This window comes from Mirounga angustirostris, unplaced genomic scaffold (genome assembly GCF_029215605.1).
Source record: "Mirounga angustirostris isolate CCGP_5_RB_7025 unplaced genomic scaffold, mMirAng1.0.hap1 SCAF_2, whole genome shotgun sequence".
NCBI classification, from domain to species: Eukaryota; Metazoa; Chordata; class Mammalia; order Carnivora; family Phocidae; genus Mirounga; species Mirounga angustirostris.
The window spans coordinates 13,933,082-13,953,762 of record NW_026991710.1 but is presented as its reverse complement, the minus strand read 5'-3'; the positions used below and the strand labels follow the sequence as shown (position 1 = coordinate 13,953,762).

The 20,681-nt window shown below is 35.2% G+C and overlaps 1 protein-coding gene and 1 non-coding gene across 13 annotated transcripts in view; both read left to right on the top strand.

The window, feature by feature from the left end:
• The window catches only part of LCORL (ligand dependent nuclear receptor corepressor like), a 161,355-nt gene that overhangs the window by 105,065 nt on the left and 35,609 nt on the right, over positions 1-20,681 (top strand). The window lies entirely within an intron of this gene.
• TRNAK-UUU (transfer RNA lysine (anticodon UUU)) lies at positions 11,287-11,359 on the top strand. The gene has a single exon. It is a non-coding gene; the product is annotated as a tRNA-Lys (tRNA).

The window sequence follows — 20,681 nt, the reverse complement described above, 5'->3', positions numbered from 1 at the left end:
ACTAAAAGGTTTTGGTATCTGACAGACTTGTGGTTGACCAGCTCTGCTACTTAATTACTTGAACAAGTAACTTTACCTATTGGAGCTTTAAGTTTCCTCATTTGTTATTTGGCATTAATAATAGCAAACTCATTAGAGCAATGTGAAAATTAAATATGAAGTAACGAACTCATAAAGGATAGTCGAACACTAGTCTCCATGCTCTGTACCTGCTTTTCCTTACTACCACAGAAGAGAAGTCTTAGAAGTAACATGATAGTTATCTGTAAATATTTGTGTGGCTATTACATTAAAGTAGGGCAGAACTTTCTTTGAATAGCCCAGTGAGTAGAATTAGGATCTAGAAATTAGATGGAAACAGAAATATTTCTAAGGATCAGACATTTCTCCAAGTGGAAAGTGGTTGCCTTTCATTAGAGGTATTCAAAAGCATTAGATGAGTGGTTGGAATAAGTGACATTTTTAAAAGTCAATTTCCAATCCTTACATTCTATGATTCTATGAACTTAAGTGATAAGGCAAACCCAAGTATATACAGAAAACAAGTAATGTAAATTTTTTAAATTACTGTGATATTCTTGGCAAAGTACACAGATAATATATGTGAACATCCTTTTCATCCGAAGATTGAAAAGAGTAATGATAGTGGATATAAATCTATACCTTAAATAAATAGTCTTCTTGATGATTTTGGTGGATTACTTCTTATCTTATATGATTATAGGAATCATTTAGTCTAGTGTGGCTTGTAGTACAGAGAGCAAGGGAGAGAATATTAATAGATTAAGCCAAAGAAATAGATAGAGACCAGATTATGAGAAAGTTACACAGGAAATATTAAGGATTTTGACTTTCTTAGGGCCACAGATTGCTTCAAGCAGAGAGTAATAAAATTAGATTTTTTTTTTTTTTATAAAGCCATTCTGTGGTATAGATTGGGTAGGCTCTAAGTTTGCATACTTGCACATGAAATCCTAAAAATAAATGGAGCACATATCCTTTGATGCATTTGTGTGTGCATGTGTGTGTGCATGTATATATACCAATATCTGTACTAATCTTTCCATAAATTAAAATTTTTAAGGTTGAAATAAAGATGTTATAAACAATTTTTAAGTATCTTGCTAATTATGACTTCACTGCTGGTATGTTATTACACAGTATAGACTTTGGGAGAATTTTATTAGTAATGATAGAAGATATAAATCCATATTTCAAATGGTTTTCCTAAGAATTAAAATTTTGGGGGGTGCCCGGGTCGCTCAGTTGGTTAAGCGTCTGACTTCAGCTCAGGTCATGATCTCAGGGTCCTGGGATCAAGCCCCCGCGTCCAGTCATCCAGTCGTCCAGTCATCCAGTCGTCCAGTCATCCAGTTGGGGCTCCCTGCTCAGCAGGGAGTCTGTTTGTCCTTCTCCCTCCGCCCCTCCCCCCACTGGTGCTCACTCGCTCTGTCTCTCTGTCTCTCTCTCAAATAAATAAATAAAGGATGTGAGGGCGATCTGGCTGCGACATCTGTCACCCCATTGATCGCCAGGGTTGATTCGGCTGATCTGGCTGGCTAGGTGGGTGTCCCCTTCCTCCCTCACCGCTCCATGTGCGTCCCTCCCGAAGCTGCGCGCTCGGTCGAAGAGGACGACCTCCCCCGAAAGAGGAGGACCGTTCTTCGGTCAAGGGTATACGAGTAGCTGCGCTCCCCTGCTAGAACCTCCAAACAAGCTCTCAAATAAATAAATAAAATATTTTTTAAAAAATTAAAATTTTTGGCCTGATTTCACTGTTCTTACCTATAATCAATTAAGTGCTTATACTAGCAGTAGCTGTGTTCTGCCTTTATTTGCTAGTGCTTACATTTTTCATAGTATTCTCACTTTATAATGTCTTAACAGTACTCATTTAAGCCCATTGTTCATTCTGTGTGTTACTTTATTCAAATTAGATAATGTAATCTATAAATCTAATGGCTAATCTAACCATAAATAATGTGAATAATTTATGGGTAGTGTAACTTATAAATCTTTAAATTATCAATCATGGTTTTGTAGGTAAACTTCATATAACCTTAAAGCAACAGATAATTTCTGTCTTTTACAGACTATTTTAAAGAATAGAAAAGAGAAATGTTGGTATAATCTTTATACCAAAAACAGACAAAAATAGCAAAATAAAGAAAAGTTGCAAACCAGTCTTACTTACAGACATAGGTACAAAAATCCTAAATAAATATTAGCAAAATGAATATAGTGAAGTATAAAAACATAATAAATGATGACAGGGAAGCATAGATGATTCCACATTTGAAAAACCTTTATGATTTTCCACATTACCAAAAAAAAAAAAGAGAAGAAACATATCATCCTAATAGTTACAGAAAAATTCTACAAAAGCTGACACATTTATAATAAAAATGTTTATCAAATTAAGAGTAAATGTGCACTGCCACTACCAAAAATATCATATCCTAATGATGTAATGGACAAGACAACAATGCACACGATCACCAATTTTCAACATTTTCCAGACCATAGAGGTCCTGACTTAAGTAGCATGATGAGAAAAAAAGAGAAGTATGAAAATAAGCAATAATAAATATGTTATAAGGCAAAAATGAACAAAATTGTGGTTGCTTACAAACAGGATGGTTGTATATGTAGAAAGTATGAAAGAATATCTAGGTAAACTTTTAGAACTGATAAAAAGTTCAGAAAAGGTACTGCTCATTAGATCGGTATATATTACTACAAATCAGCAACCACCCAGTTAGACAATCCAGTTTTTAAAAAATCTCATTTACCATAGCAACAAAGCAGAAATGCACCAGAACACCGAAGAATGAAACTAATAAACTGCTTCAAACCTTATGGATAACATAATACTATTGAAGGATGGAAAATGAGACTCCCAAAATAAGTTCCATTTTAAATGAATGGACAGATGCTAAAAGATGGCATTTCATCCTTAATATGCTTGTAGATTCAGTGTCATTCCAGTCAAATTCTCATTGGGTTTATTGTGAAAAATGACTTGCCAATCCTCAAATTTATGGGCAATACTTAAAGAGCTAAGCATAACTTAAGTCAAGGTGATTGAGGGAGTTCCTCTAAAACATATGAAGACTTACTTAATGCAAAACAGTTAAAACATGGTGCTGTTGGACATATACAAATCAGTAGAACAGATTAGCAGTCTGGAAACTCTCCAGATGTTAGTGGAATCTGGTACAAGACAGAGATGTCATTATAAATCACTGGGAAGGATGGCCTATTGAATAAATGGTTCCAGGACAACTGGTTATCCATGTAGGGCAACAACAACAACAAAAAAGAGGATTCCTACCTCACACCACTCACAAAAGTAATTCCAGTGGGTTATAGGGCTAAATGTGAAAAGAAAAACTAAAAGAAAAGATATAGGATTAAATCCTAATGAACTCCAAATAGGGAAGACTTTCTTAAGATTGCAAGAATAACAGGGCGCCTGGGTGGCTCAGTCGGTTAAGCGGCTGCCTTTGGCTCAGGTCATGATCCTGGAGTCCCGGGATTGAGTCCCGCATCGGGCTCCCTGCTCAGCAGGGAGTCTGCTTCTCCCTCTGACCCTCCCCTCTCTCATGCTCTCTGTCTCATTCTCTCTCTCAAATAAATAAATAAAATCTTAAAAAAAAAAAAAAAAGATTGCAAGAATAACAATCCATACGACAATTTTGTAAATTTGACTGTATTAAAATAAACTTAACTGTTATAAAAGTCACTATGAACAGAGGGCAAATTCAAGCCTCAAATGGAGACCGTATTTATAACTGATGTAACTGGCAACCCATTCAACTAACAGAACGAAACTACAGTGAATGAGAAAAACACAGCTATGTAGAAAAATAGGCAAAACACTTGTCAGAACAGAGTTAGCCATATAAGGAAAGAAAAAGATACTTAAAAGAATATCCTACCCAGCCTCTGCCCCAGTATAGGGTTCTTTTATTCTATCATATAAGAGATGGTAATTCAACTACTGATTGATAATAAATACTTGCAAAAAATCTTTGATAGCTCTGATAATTAAGCTCATATCTCTGAAATATCCACCCCTTGTTTTATATTTTTTCTATCTGCAACAATATTTTGCTTAACAGTACTATAAATATTTGTAGAAATTATTATAACTCTAAGATTTCTCTTTTGGGGATTTTTCCCCTGTCTGCAGCAATATGAGAAAATTTACTCCTTCTACTACTGCTGTAAATATTTATTGAAACTATTATGTCTCTCTAAACTTCTGTTTTCCAGGCAAATCTTTTCATCTTTTGAATTGTTCTTCATAAGTCAGTTTCCATATTCCTCATTTTCCTTTCCCTCTCTTCTACAAACTCTAGACTGGCTTAAAATGTAGTTACCCAGAGGGGAACATTGCCATTTACTTCTCCATTTTACTTTCTAACAAGGTATTTGAAATATTAGAGATATTTCTTTGTGCACTTTCATTTCTACAGATTTGTATAAATACTCTGAGACTCAGAAACTGGGAGGAAGTAAGTCATGCATTGCTTATACCAATGATTCTTTTTTGCCCTGGCACACTAAGTTAAAAAACAGGTAGAAATAACATTCGCATATCATTTTTTTTTTAATTTCACTCTTAATCTGGGACCAAACTAAAAACTTCTCCTAAATTCTAAAGTACAGGAAGAAATTTGCAACTTATAGACTTTATCATTATTGTGATGCTCATGAAGAATTTACCAGTCCTATACAAAACAAGATCAAATATGGGCAGAGATGAAACAGCATGTCATTGGCCCTGTTGGTGTAGATTTCTGCCATGAGGTCCAGTGATACTCTCCTAGAGCTTTCTTTATAATTTCTCACTGCATTGCAATTGTTTCCATGTTTATCTTTCCACTATAATATATCTTTGGAAGCAGGAACCTGTCTTTTCATTTTTGTATTCCTAGTACATGTATGATATATGACATGTTCAATTTATTAGATTTAAAATCTTCATTGTTTTCAAATGCTACTGACAACTAAAATGAGAATTGAGACTTGATCATTGGATTTATGATTCTTTAGCAATGAAATTTTTTATTTTAATAATTTTGAATGGAAAATGCCTTAATACTTTCTTAAACAACACATGAAACATTAAGTGTCATGATGAACATTAGTTATCGCACTGCCTTGTAATATCTTGACATTTTAGAATTATTTTCCCTCAAGCTAATTGGCAACAGATAAGTAAAAAAAAAAATATATTTTCAGAAATTACTACTACACAGCGCTACCAATAAGTTAACCTTTGGAAATCACATCCTCTAGTTTGAGTAAGATTTAAAAAAAATTATGAGACTAATATCAACTAGGCTTCAAGTGAGCATTTGAGAGACTGCATTGAAAAACTTACATGACTTTCACAGATATGTTTATTAAGTATCTCTTGCTGCTGCTGCTAGTCACTACTAGTCTGGTTTCTTGGCTGAAATTAAGGTAGGTGAAGTTGTCAGCGGAGATGTTAAACTGTAATTAAGAGAGCCTTTATGGTTTTGTGATGTGATGTTTATGCTGTTTATAAATGGAGTCTGTTGTTGTTCTATGAGGAAAATACGGAACAGTTTTTATAGTTCAGTTCAGAAGGTATTTCTGTGTCCGCCAATGAAGGCAATAAAATTATCCCTCTTTTCATTGCTGAGCTTTTGTTTTCCAAGGCTAAAGACATAAAAGAAAATGTTATGTCCGTGTTTAAGATGATACCATATTTTATTAAACCTGAAGAATAAAACATAATGTATCTAGATTATCCATGTCGCTTTCAATCTAATATTCTCTGACTCTAGGCATAGAAGAAACAGGTGATACTTAAAAATTCCAAATCGAGGCATACCACTTATCTGCTTTAAAACCTTTTAATGGGGGGCGCCTGGGTGGCTCAGTCGGTTGAGCGACTGCCTTCGGCTCAGGTCATGATCCCGGGGTCCTGGGATCGAGCCCCACATCGGGCTCCCTGCTCGGCCGGAAGCCTGCTTCTCCCTCTCCCGCTCCCCCTGCTTGTGTTCCCTCTCTCACTGTGTCTCTCCCTGTCAAATAAATAAATAAATAAATCTTTAAAAAAAATAAAAAATAAAATAAAACCTTTTAATGGCTTCTTACTGTCCTTAGGATAAAATCTAAAATCCTGAACTTGCCAAAATCCAGCTCCTGTCTACCAGTCTCATCTTGTGTCTCTCTTTCGTTTTGGTCCTCTTTCTGGCTATCTCTCATTTTCTTCAATATGTCATACACTCTGGCCTCAGAACATTCACACATGCTCGTGCCTCTCTATAGAAGCCACTCTCTACCCCCACCAATTTATTCTAAATAAAACTTACTCTTCTTTTTTTCAGGTCTTTTAAACATCACTTCTCTAACAAAACCTCCCTCACACCTCCTAAATTGCATGTACACACACACACACACACGTGTGTGTGTGTACATTCTATTAATTTCCCACGAAAATTTAAGTTTGGGTCTCTTCTATTTTCTCATAGCATCATGTGTTCTTTTGTAGCACTTATCACCCTTCTAATTATTTGTTTCCATCATTTATTTTGTGGTTTCTGTTTGTTAAGCTTTTTCCTGTCCTTTATTTTCTTTTAGGTTACATTTTTCCCTTTATTTCACTTTTTTTTCCTTTGCTGATTTTCAAGTTATATACTTCACTGCTATTCTGTTGATGGTTACACCAGAAATTTTTAAGTGTGTAATTAGCTGAACAGTTAATATAAATAACTTAGAGCATTTTAAGTTGCCACCTATCCCGACACATAGAGCTATTTTATCAGTGCTTTAGTTCTCTTTTTATGACACCACAGTTTAAGGATTGTAACTGTTTCATATCCTCAGTTTTTGTTTAGATTTACATATATGATGACCTTTTCCTTTGCTCACCATTCCTTCCTGTATCTCAGATTTTCCTCTAGGAACAAAAATTCTTTTAATAAACAGAATTTTCTTAATTCTATTGATAGCAAATTCCCAGGTTTTTTTTTTTTTTTTTCAGTTTCTTTTTTTTTTTTTTTAATGTATGTTCTTAAAAGATTATTTTTCTGGGTACACAAGTTTAGTCTTTCTGCTACTCTGAGAGTGTCCTGGCTTCCATTGTTGCTATAACTACAACTAGTAGGCTTTCCTTTATAGGTAATCTTCATACTCTATACTTTCAGCAACTCTCTTTCTCTTTCTCTGTATGTGTGTTTTGTTTATGGGTTCTGTAGGTTGTGTTGGATATGTTTGGGTATAGATTTATTTTCTTTATTCTGATTGGTAATCATATGGTTTCTATAACTTAGGACAAATGTCTTTCATCAATTGTGATTTTTTTTAGCCATTATCTTTCAAATGTGTTGTAATTCTCACTTTATCACCTGTCAGAATCTACTGAGACATTTTTTGGATCTTCTCATTCTATCCTCTGTATCACTTATCTTCTCTTTTATATCTTCCATCTCTTTGTCTCCTTTTGTTGCATCTTGATTAGTGTATTTGGAGCAATCTCCAAATTCACTAATTCTCTCCTGAGCTATTCTGATTACTGTTTAAACTGTATCTTGAATTTCTAATTTGTTACTACATTTTTCATTTCCAGAATTATTTGTAACATTTTTAGAAATATGCCTGTCAGCGTGCCCCTAATTTTACAAAAGAATCAATAAGCAAGATATCAAGAGTGACTAGGAGGATTATTTTAGGCAAGGTGGTCAGGAATGTCTCCCTGAGGGAAATGAGTTTGAGCAGAGGCTTGTATAATGAGAAGTCCTCCACATGAAGATCTGAGGGCAAGGGATTCTAGGAAGAAGAAATATCAAATACAAAGACAAAAATATCAGAAGGCAAAAAAGGCAGGAACAGATCAGTTATGTTTGAGGAACTGCATGAAGATTGTGTCAGTTACTTAAAAATCAGGAGACTATTCAAAGCTTTTTCTATAAAGTCAGATTATAAAGTGTGAAGAAATATAATTGTCACAGAACGTCTGAACTGGATTTTTCGTTTTTCTGTCTTGTAAAGAATATCACAAACAAAAAGCCATACGCTTTACAGTCAGATGTTCCTTAAATGTTGCCATGTAAGCAAACCAACACTTGACTAACCTAATTAGCTGCATGAAGCATAAAAAGAAAGAAAGGAGAGGAAGAGAAAAAAAAGAAACAGAAAGAAAAAAAAAGATTAACTTCCTTATAGCCATTACATTTTTCCTGAATATTTGTTATAGTTTGATAGAAAATTGGCCACTGTAGCACCACATGGTTTTTAAGTGACAATACTTTGGATTTTAGTTTCCTTTGTAATTTTTTTCATCTATTTTCCCTCTAAAGAGATAACTTTCATAATGTATATCTTAACTTTGAAGTTATCAGTTTGTCAGAATTGTGTTCTTGTGCTCAGATTGAATAAAAGTAAAGCTTACATTACTTCTGTATTTAAAACCTTCCTCTTAGTTTTCTGTTACATGAAGAACAAAATTTATTTCCATGACTTGTATGACTTTGCTAGGATCTTGTCCCTGCCCACCTCTCTGTTTTATATATAGAATACGTGTGTGTGTGTTATTCATCGGGGGCATTATTTATAATAGCAAAGAGTTGGAGATATATTCTCATTTGTAAAAAAAGCAGGAAGGATAAAAACTAAAAGCATGGTTCCCTATAAGGGGATGAAGTAGATGAGGCAGAGGAGACAGGATGAAAGTGCTGTGAATAGACTTTGTTATGTAGTTTTATGTAAATATTCTACATATTCCAAAGAATATACATTTTTTAAAATAAAGCAATCCCTAAAATTTGAGAAAGAATATAACAAATCTGGCTGCATCATTTTAGTAACATAGTGACACTGAGGAAAGAATTACGTCAGGTAACTTTAGCCAATATTTTGACTGTACATTCTGAGTAGAATATATTCTAAGGACAAAGAGTGCTTCAAAGAAATATTTTTGGTAATATTAGTAATAATATTGCCATTGTATATTATTTTGAATCTAGATAATAAATATGTAATCATGTAACATTGTTAGGGAACCAAGATTTCCAGGGTAAGAGAAGAAACAGGAGTAAAAGCAAAAAAGTAAAAATGCTGTAATATTACATGTGGATTGGAAATGTCAGTGCAAATCCACAATTTTTTTTTTCTTTTCAAAAATTTTCATTTCCTAGTCTGACTACTGAAGTACTCTAAAAGCAATGACAGCTCAATTGAACCTAGACCCAGATTATGATCTCTAAACATTATTTTCCTTTAAAAGGAAACTGGCCTCCTTACAATCCTCGTGTGGATCAGAAAGTGTACAAAATGAGCCTAGAACATCTTGTGCCAGCAAGCAAGGAAGCTCCAAAGACTAATTTGTCAACAGACTACAGAAGCCAATGTTAAGAGTTCCCCATTGGCCAGTATGAGAACATTTGAGCATCAAAATGAACAGTTGCAACTGAAGCATGCTGAATGTTTTAAAATCCATTCATTTATGATAATCAGAAAACAGAAGTGCCCCTCAAAGTCTTTAGTCCACTCTGGGGATACATAGTGTACCGTAGTGCGCAAATGAGCAATTAAAGGGAAAACTTAAGTATTCGTCTTCTTTCTTTTCTTCCTTCCTTCCTTCCTTCCTTCCTTCCTTCCTTCCTTCCTTCCTTCCTTCCTTCCTTCCTTCCTTCCTTTCTCTCTTTCTTTCTCTTTTTCTCTTTCTCTCTCTCTCCTTTTCTTTTCTTTTCTTTCTACAGATTGTATTTCAGGACCAAATAGCCATCATTTAAGAAAGATTCTTGGGCGCCTGGGTGACTCAGTTGGTTAAGCGACTGCTTTCGGCTCAGGTCATGATCCTGGAGTCCCTGGATCGAGTCCCGCATTGGGCTCCCTGCTCAGCAGGGAGTCTGCTTCTCCCTTGACCCTCCCCCCTCTCATGTGCACGCTCTCTCTCTCTCTCTCAAATAAATAAATAAATAAATAAATAATCTTAAAAAAAAAAAAAAGATTCTTAAAGGGGCACCTGGGTGGCTCAATGGGTTAAGCAGCTGCCTTCAGCTCAGGTCATGATCCCAGGGTCCTGGGATAGAGCCAGGCCCCAAGCTCCCTGCTCAGTGGGGAGTCTGCCTCTCCCTCTCCCTCTGCTGCTCCCCCTGCTTGTGCTCTCTCTTTCAAATAAATAAAATCTTAAAAAAAAAAAAAAGGATTCTTAAAGAATTTCAGCTAATAAATATGGAAAACATGACTACTTTGCAACTCCTAATAAGATAATTGAATCAAACATCATCATCAGAAGATAAAACTATTAGAGGAAAGGTTATTTGGGGAACTGTACAATGGAGGGCATGGTCAGATTAGCACCATCAGAACACACTGATCACTTGAGCATCATTGAGATTAGACTTTATGTGCCTTGTGATAGGTTGCATCACTTGTGAAGTATTCTTGCCAAAAACAAGAATATGTTTGAATAGGAATCTAAGCAGTTCTTTAGGCCAGCGGTTCTCAAATATGGTTCAGGAAGTTCTTGGAGCCCCTGAAACTTTTTCGGGGGATACCCCAGGTCAAAACTAATAATATGTTATTTGTCCTTTTCACTCTCATTCTCTCACAAGTATGTAATTAAGTCCACCAGAGACTACTAGTATTTCTAAATATATTGACTACAGAAGCATATATGACAATCTGCTTATCTTCTATTAAGCTAGACATTAAAGAGATTTGCAAATTATTTAAAAATCTCACTGTTTTACTTTGAAACTGTTATTTTTCATTAAAATGTCTTTAAAAACATTAACGTTTATATTGTTATCAATTAGGAGTATTTTTTAAATTTATCCGTTTAATTTATATGGTAAATATAAATGGATGTAACTCACCTAAACAAAAGCTCTTTGAAGTTCACAGTATTTTTTTTTTTAAGATTTTATTTATTTATGTGACAGAGAGAGAACAAGCAGGGGGAGTGGCAAGGAGGGGGAGAGGGAGAAGCAGGCTCCCGCTGAGCAAGGACCCCGATGCTGGGGCTCAGTCCCAGGACCCTGGGATCATGACCTGGGCCAAGGCAGCTGCTTAATGGACTGAGCCACCCAGGCGCCCCCACAGTATTTTTTAAGAGTAAAAAGAAATTATGAGATCCAAAAGCTTACAGACCATTTGCTTTAGAGTTAATTCCAAGTTTATCAGAATTACTGGTAAATAGAACAAAGGAAATGACATCACAGGAGACAGAACAAACCATAATGTAAAATGTTCTCTAGTAGTACCGATGACCTAGCTTCTTCAAAAAGTCAGTGTTGGGGCACCTGGCTGGCTCAGTTGGAAGAGCATGTGACTTTTGATCTCAGGGTTGTGAGTTTGAGCCCCACGTTAGGTGTAGAGATCACTAAAATAAACTTGAAAAAGTGTCATGAAGACTCACTAGAGGAAATTTCAGTACAAATCAGGTGTTAGACGATAGCAAGGAATTGGTGTAATTATGTATGAAAATGTTTATATGTTTTATTTATTTATTTTTTTTAAAGATTTATTTATTTGAGACAGAGAGAATGAGAGAGACAGAGAGCACATGAGAGGGGGGAGGGTCAGAGGGAGAAGCAGACTCCCTGCCGAGCAGGGAGCCCGATGCGGGACTCGATCCCGGGACTCCAGGATCATGACCTGAGCCGAAGGCAGTCGCTTAACCAACTGAGCCACCCAGGCGCCCGAAAATGTTTATATGTTTTAAAGATTCATGACACTGAAATGATGTAACATCTGGAATTAGCTTTAAAATACTTAGGTAAATAGGGATAAATGGAACAAGTATCGCAAAAATCTAGGTAATTGTTGAAACTGAAGAGAGGATATAAGGGAGAATCATTCTATATTTTTGTATGTTTGAATTTTATCTTAATAAAATTTATCTTTTTAAAAAGCAGATCACTTCTCAGAGGCTTTGCCTAATAATTTATTCCAACATAGTAACCCCTTTCCACCTGCCACTGTATCCTGTTACTGTGTTTTATTTTCATTATAAGTCTTATCACCTTGGGAAATTTTTTTTTATTGATTTGTTTATCTTTTCTTTGTCTTCCCCTCTAGAATGTAAGTTCCATGAAAGCAGGAACATTTTCTATCTTGTTCCCTTACTGTTTCCTGTGTGCCTAAAAAAATGACTGGCATATTGTATCCATTCAATAAGTATTAATTGAATAAATGAACATAAAAGCTATATATTATAGGAAAACTAAAAAATAAACAAATGAAGAAAATAAAAATTATCCTTTCTTACCTACCCAGCAGTAACTGCTCCTGTTAAGTTTTCAATCCTTCTGAATCATTTTCTGGGAAAAAATACATAGACACATAGACACATACACTCTCTGTCTTCCCAGAGCTTACTCCCACAAATCTACATTATATAATCCTCTGCAACTTACGGTTTTTAAAATAATATATATATATTTTTTTTAAAGATTTATTTATTCATTTGAGAGAGTGAGAATGAGAGAGAGTACATGAGAGGGGGCAGGGTCAGAGGGAGAAGCAGGCTCCTCGCCGAGCAGGGAGCCCGATGCGGGACTCGATCCCGGGACTCCAGGATCATGACCTGAGCCGAAGGCAGTTGCTTAACCAACTGAGCCACCCCGGCACCCTAAAATAATATTTTTAAACATCCTTTGTTACTAGATATCTTTCTACAAAATCATTTACTTAGTTGAATAATACTCTGTTGTGTGGAAGTATCACATATTTAATTCTGTCTCTAGGTATATAAGTAAACATGCTTGAGCTAAGACTTTGCCCTCAATCTTAATTTTTACCGTAGGACGCATTCCTAGAAGTAAAATTGCTGCATTGAAATGCATGCATAAAGCTGTTAGAAGTCAAGATGGTGGGTGTGGGAGTGAGTTAGTGATCAGAGGGAAATAGGATGGGGGGTGTCTCTTGGTTGATGGTGGTAATCTAGGTGCTGTTTACATAGGACTGTTTAGTTTGTGGAAATTCATTAAACTATACTTGTGTGCATTTTTATTATGAATGTCATATTTCAATAAAAAGCTTTTAAAAATATAAATCATTTTTGGATAAGCATGACAGAGGCTATCAAGTGTATGGTCAACAAATGTAAAGTCTTCCAGTATGACATTGTTGTAATAAGTATACATCCCACATTTTAAGTAAAATGTTTGGTTAAAACTTGAACTTATAGAATAAGATAGTGCAATACATGAGATAAAAAAGAGAACCTGTTTTTTAAAATATTTTTTAAGTATGGACTTGAAGCTTTTTGAAATTTTGTTTCAATTCAGTACTTATAGGAATAACTGAAGAAAGAAAAAAACTGCAATGAAATTCTAAAATGGTATTTGGTGGAAGTGCTTAGCTAATTTTTACATCCTAAGTTCACAATTTATATTGTCTTTTATTAATAAATAGTAGATGAATGAATTCTATGGGTTTCAGCTATATATGCACTAAATAAAACATCAGGAAGGCTATAACTTTCCCTTTTTAGAACGCTTGCTTGTCGAGGGAGGCAAATAAGGGAAGGAAAAACCAATGTTAAAACTTAATTGATATGCTACTCTGATATTTTATTGGTTATTCCCCCATGACTCTGAAACTAACTCGTTGGTTAAACCAGGAACAATAAAAACAATTTAAAAATAAAATTTGGGTAAACCCAAGGGAATGCTTTTATGCTTTGTATTATTGTGTTAATAAGTTTTGTTAAGTGTGTGTTAATAAGTTTTCGTATGTGTATGCAAGTATGTGCCCACACACATATTTTAACTGCTCAGCTCCTTATCAAAGATCAGCATTGTTGTCATGTGGTATATTTACTTCCAGGTTTTATTCTATATTTGATTTTTTTGGCTTTTTATATGGTTAGTTGTCCATATCTCTATTCAAGTTTATATCCTACCTTTTAAAAACACTGTAATAGCACTTGCAGTGTTCAGTGTTTTATTAATTACCTTAACGGATATGTTAGACCTAATTTTCAAACAAGTGAAACTACCATAATTTATATAACCATTTTTTAAATATTCAGGGTTGTAAAAAATAATTGTATTGATCAGTAATATTGAAATCTTTGGTATATCTTTGTACATGAAAACATTTCCTTGTTAAATATTTTCTTAAAATAGATACCTAGAAAAGTGTGAACATTTTTAAGATTTTTGATGACATATTGCTGTAATGTTTCCAAAAGTTGTGTTCCTGAGCTAGTAATGTTTGACCATGGCAAGTTTATTACACCATTACCAACCTTGTAATTTGTCTTTTCAAAACATCACAGATTAGAACTGTAGTTAAACGCAGACTCTGGGACATGGCTGCCTGAGTTTGAATGGCATTTTCACTACTTAACTGTGTGACCGTGGGTAGGACAATTAACCTCTTTCACTTTCAGTTTTATCCTTTAAATTTGCAAATTAGTAAAACCTATTTCTGTATTGGGTTGTGTAAGCACTAAATGGGTTAAGACATGAAATGCTTTAGTGTGATGTTTCACACACTTTATGTGCACCATAGAAAAATACTAGTTTTATATATGTAGATCTTTTGTGAGTTACTAATATTCTTTAGAAGTCAGTTGAATATAAGTGGATTAATAATTTAAACCATAGGACTCTCCTAGAGAGTAACGTTAAGAAAAGACCAGAAAGAGCCAGAGGCTGACTAGGACAATACCTTGAGGGGCTAAAATAAAGACAAAACCCCGGGTGCCTGGGTAGTGCAGTCAGTTGAGCATCCGACCTTTGGTTTCGGCTCAGTTCATGGCCTTGGGTCATGGTATCAAGCCCCGCATGGGGCTCCACACTCAGCACAGACTCTGCTTGGGATTCTCACTCTCCCTCTCCTCTGCCCCTCCCATTTCCTCCCCACACGTGGGTGCGCTTGCTCTCTCTCTCTCTCATAAATAAATCTTTTTTTAAAAAAAAAACAAGATGCATATAAGGAGATAGACAAGAAATGATGAGAGATGTAAGGTAGAAATAGCATTAAGGTATTTATTAAAACTGTAGCATAAGTTTGCAGTTTGCATCAAACATTATTAAATGTTAAGTAGCAGTGATTTTGATGAAAGTTTTATTGCTAGTAATTGCCATTTCTGTGAAATTTAATTTGGAATATTCTCCCCCTTCTAGACAACATAAAATTTATGTGATATTTTCTCCTCATTAAAATGCACTTGCCTTCATATACTGAATCTTACTAATATTTACATATTTAATATTGATGAGAGATAATTTGGTTTCAAAGACCTTTTATCTCATATTCCCTCCTATGGACTGAGCTTCATGATTTGTCTCGTGCAGCAACTGAAGACCAATAGTATTGTGAGGAGTTAATAATATTCATAATTAAGTGATTAATGATCATCAGTCTTGACAATTTCTGAAGAAAAATCTGTATGATTATTAGAACCTAAAAAATACAGTAATTGATTAAAACCTTTCTTAGGTTCTTTAACTTAAGTGGAGTTTCTCTATGTGCAGCTAACCCTCTCTTCTGTATAGATATCAACCTTTTGACTGTGTTGTTGTTTTCTGGATAGCTGAACAAAGTTAATTGATTGCATGACTGTTTTGCTAGTCAGAGTCTTTTATATGCAATGCTGATTGTTGTGACAAAATTGAACAAGACACTGATGAGTCAGTGAATAAGTTTTTACTGAGGTACTATTCCTTTCAGGCCCTGGCTTAGGGAGGGAGTCTTGTGAGAAAAGCAGCCAGGTAATTATGCTTAATTATATATAAATCTTAAATAGATTCTAAAAATAGTTACTAACTCCCATATTAGACTTGAGGTGCTAAACCAAACAAATTATAATAACACATCATAAATACAATATAGAAGAATATAAAGGGTGTTGGGAAATTTGGAAAACATTTGAGGGGATGGATGATCCTGAAGGATGTGTAGAAATTAACTTGCCAGGCCAAGAGAACACAGAACCTACTTTGAAGAATGGACAAAGGCCATAAGATAAGAGAGAAGAAAAAATGGTATCCAGGGTGCCTGGGTGGTTCATTTGTTAAGCGTCTGCCTTCGGCTCAGGTCATGATCCCAGGGTCCTGGGATCGAGCCCCGCATCGGGCTCCCTGCTCCGCGGGAAGCCTGCTTCTTCCTCTCCCACTCCCCCTGCTTGTGTTTCCTCTCTCGCTGTCTCTCTCTCTCTGTCAAATACATAAATAAAAAAATCTTAAAAAAAAAGTAAAAATGGTATCCTTGGAGGTGTGAAAAACAATTCTGTATTATGACAGTTGCACTTGTCTGCTTTGAATAGATCCTTGATCAGGAATTTGCATGAAAATACGGAACTGAAAACAATTTGTAAATGAAAATTCAAATCTTGATTTTAACAGAAGGTGAATTCTAAAAAAAATTAAGCCAGTAAAGTATTGATATCAAGAAATTGCCCAGTTTGGTCATGGTTTCAGTTTTTCAAGGATCAGTCCATTTTAAAAGTTATATCTGGTAGTATATACAATTACCTGACCTTGTTGAAAGATTCCACTGGCCTCTCTATACATTTTGCATTAGTGTTTGATCAAAAGTAAATTATAGTCTTAAGACCCAGTCTATAATCAGTAAATGGGAATAATTTGTATTTATTATTAAGTAGTTTTCAAATATAGAGAAATATACTGCTTAATAGTTATGTTCCTGTTACCCAGAACTAATAAATGTGTTATTTGATCATGTTTGCTTCTGATAATGCTTTCTCTTAAGGAACTATCACATCCTTTTGTTTAGTCTTGGAAGCAACCTCTGATAATGCCTATTTATGCATTTATAAGTAAAATACTTTTGTGTTTTTTAAAAATTCACAATAATGCATATTAGATGCACTCTTGTTAATTTATTCCTACAACTTGCTTTTCTTTCCAGATGAGCAAAAATTAAAAATCTCAACACCACCAAATGTCATCAAGGATGTGGGAAAGAAATTTGGTGATATCTACTAAATTCCAAAATGTAAAGTCCAGCACTTAACACTTCTAGGTGTATATCTTAGAAAAATTCTTATACATGCACACAAGAAAGCATTTATTTTTTTTTTAATTTTTTTTTTTTAGATTTTATTTATTTTTTTGACAGAGAGAGATATAGCGAGAGCAGAACACAAGCAGGGGGAGCGGGACAGGGAGAAGCAGGCTTCCCGCAGAGCAGGGAGCCCGATGTGGGACTCGATCCCAGGACCCTGGGATCATGACCTGAGCCGAAGGCAGACGCTTAACGACTGAGCCACCCAGGCGCCCCACAAGAAAGCATTTAAAAGGATTTTCATTTCAGTATTTTTTGTAAAGTGTAAAACAGAAACAACCTAGGTACCTACCAATAGTTGAATGGTAAATAAATTTCAGCCCTTGTCTTCTACTTATTTTATATTGCCCTAGAGCATAATAAGTGCTTAGTTTTTGGGGTGCCTGGGTGGCTCAGTTGGTTAGGCATCTGTCATCGACTCAGGTCATGATCTCAGGGTCCTGGGATCAAGCCCCATGTTGGGCTCCCTACTCAGTGGGAGTTTGCTTCTCCTTCTCCCTGTGCCCCTCACCCCTGCTCATTCTTGCTCTCTCTCTCAAATAAATAAATAAAATATTTTAAAAAGGAGTGCATGACCCGAGCATCTGCCTTCAGCTCGGGTCATGGTGCCTGGGTCCTGGAATCAAGCCCCATGTCAGGCTCCCTGCAGCAGGGAGCCTGCTTCTCTCTCTCCCTCTGCCATTCCCCCTGCAACTCGTGTTCTCTCTCTGTCAGATGAATAAATAAAATCTTTTTTTAAAAAGTGCTTAGTTTCTATCTTTCAAGTTAATCATTAGTACTTTGGAAATATATACATGAAATAATCTAGTTATGATGTGCTATCTCCATTGTTGAAGGAGTGATGCTTATAGATGTAATCACTTCAACTAGATCTAAATCAGCAGCAGGAGCAAGAAAATGCCCTTTATCCCCATTCCTGATCTTTTTTTTTTTTCCTGAATCCTTCTTCCCAGGCTATCTCTTCCCTTCTGTTACTGTTTTTGCTTTTCTAATTTGGATAATCCTAGAGATAACTCTGTGATTTTTCTAGCTCTTGAGCTACAGCTTTTATGATGTATAAAGGAGTAATGGTATCAGCAAAATACTTTAGTATAGGCCAAAGCACTGCTAACAAAATGTGAGATTTTCTATGATAACTAAAATTTCTCTAAAAGTTCTTTACTTATATATTTATGTATCTTGTATTCACTACATAAATGCTCATTGATTACATAATTTTACTGTGTGGTAGAAATATGTTGAGGGAGTATATTTTGTTTTCACTAGATTACAGATTAATGTGTTACTTCTAGAGCAAAACTATTAACATAGGTAGCCTAAGTATGGAGACAAGGCTGTGGGGAAAAAATTAAAGCATCTCTCACCTCGGTCAACTGTTTAGAGTTCTGAAAGAAGAAGAGTCAGGAGTATAAGCTTGATTTGAGTAGCTCTTTTAAAGATGAAACAGGACTTAGGTCTAGTTCATCCTTCAGATTCAAATTATCCCTAAACAGGGCCATGTGTCTAGGAATGGCCCAAAAAGGACAAGAATACCTTTATTGCCCTAGCTAGGGAGCTATAGCCTAATTTGCATAGTTAATGTAAAGGAGAGAGAGGAGTTCCCAGACCTCCTTTTCTTATTTCTGGTCTGTGAAATAATTAACTTTAAATTGACTATCAAAAGTGTAAAAGTTTAGAATTGGAAAAATTTCATTAATTCATTTTGTAACATTGACTAGGAATAACAGATTTATGGAGAGTGTGTTTTATGTGCTGCATACTACGCAAAACATGAGCAGAATCAAAACTGGTGAATTCAGGGATAAATCTGAATATGGATGAGATAGTAATGATTTTTTGAAGATGATCTTATAAGGTCTTGAAATAATAAAATTTTAATTGCTAAAGGAGAGAAATGAGATAGTAAAAGAGAAGACAACATTCAATTTTTTCTTTTAGTAGGTTACAGCACTCTACTATTTATGAAATACAAGTAAATAAGATCCCTGACCTGAGGAATTCAGTCTTCAGGAATAAATAATTGCAAGACAGTATCATAAGTGTCATTAAGTGTTATAAGTGTCGACACAAGGGAGACAGTAATCAGCTTCTACTTGGGGTCATATGGATCTTTAAAGATGAGTAGGAGTTTGACAAGTTGAAAAGGTAGAGCATTCTAGGCAGAGGGAACCATGGACTGCAATTTGAGAGACCTGACAACCAAGTAGCATGTTTGAGGAACTGTAAGTGGTTAGATACACGGGAAGTATGAGGGTTGGGTTGAGTTGGAGACAAAGCATAAAAAATTGAGCTGGACAGATAACCTGGGGCAAGATGCCTTATTTAACAATTTTTCAAGGTACTGTGTGTACCATATGCTTTGTTTACCTATCCAGTCTTCTCTTTTAATTCTTCAAAATTCTATTCAGCAAATATTTACTGAATGCCAGGCACTATTCTAGGCAGTGGGGATACATGGGTGAATAAAATAGACATGGTCTTTGTCTTCACATAGCTGATGGTCTGCATGGCTAACACTGGTAAGTATGTAAGCAACTAGAATATAGCATGCTAAATGCTAAATAATATAGGTAAGTGTTGCAGGTATAGGAACCTAGAATAATGACAACCAAATTCAAGTTGTGGCCTGAATGATTGAATGATGAGTAAGATTTGGTGAGAATTAGGGTGAATGTGGGGATAGAAGGAAAGGATTAGGAGTCTTCTAACAGAGGAAACTAAGGAAGTGTGAAACCCAGAGTTGAGAAATATGATAGTGTTTTCCCAGCAGGTTTCCCTACTCCACCTCTAGCCCTTGCAGTCATTCTCCCCACAGCAGATTGATCCATTAAAAGCACAAATTAAAATCGTGTCAATCTTGTGCTCAGAATCCTCCAATGGTTTCCTGTCTCTCAAAATACAAATTTCTTACCATGGCCTACAAGGCCTAATGTGATCTGCCTTTGTACATTTCTGATCTCATTTCAGTCAGCCTGGCTTCCAGCCACCCTGGCCTCTTTGCTATTCCTCAGACATTTCAGAAATGATTCCATGTCACAGCCCTTGCATACGCTGTTCCTTAGAGAAGCTTTCCCTCGATAACATATTTGGTTGGTCATGGTTGGCATCATGACAATAGGTACTATTTATGCCGTTGTTACTGCTGTTTCCAAATTCCTAAAATAGTGCTTTGCACATAGTAGGCACTCAATAAAATTATTGAATTACATATAGCAGGTTGTGAGATAGACATTTTATTTTTCTGTCTTTGTGTCTTGCCAGAGCACCTAAGTGATAGGTAAATTTATATGGTAACAATAAAACCCAGTTGATTTTTTTTAAACCAACTTGAATTTTTATATTTTTTAAACATGTGTTTTCTTATAATGATTCTTTATAACTTAAATTTTCAATTTTTTAGCTATCGGTAAAGAAATAGTCACAGTATTACTTAGTGCTGTGTTTTAAATTCATAGTTTATTTTTACTCTTTTCGATCCTTAAGTTTTTCAGATTAACATGTCTGAATCATTGGTTTTATTTATGTAAATTCAATGTTATAACAGTAATAAAAACAACTACATTTTAATAAATACTTAGGCAGTTGTTTTCTAACAGCCTATTTTTCCTAAAATGTTATATTGTTATAGGTTATGTCTTCATTCAATCACAGTT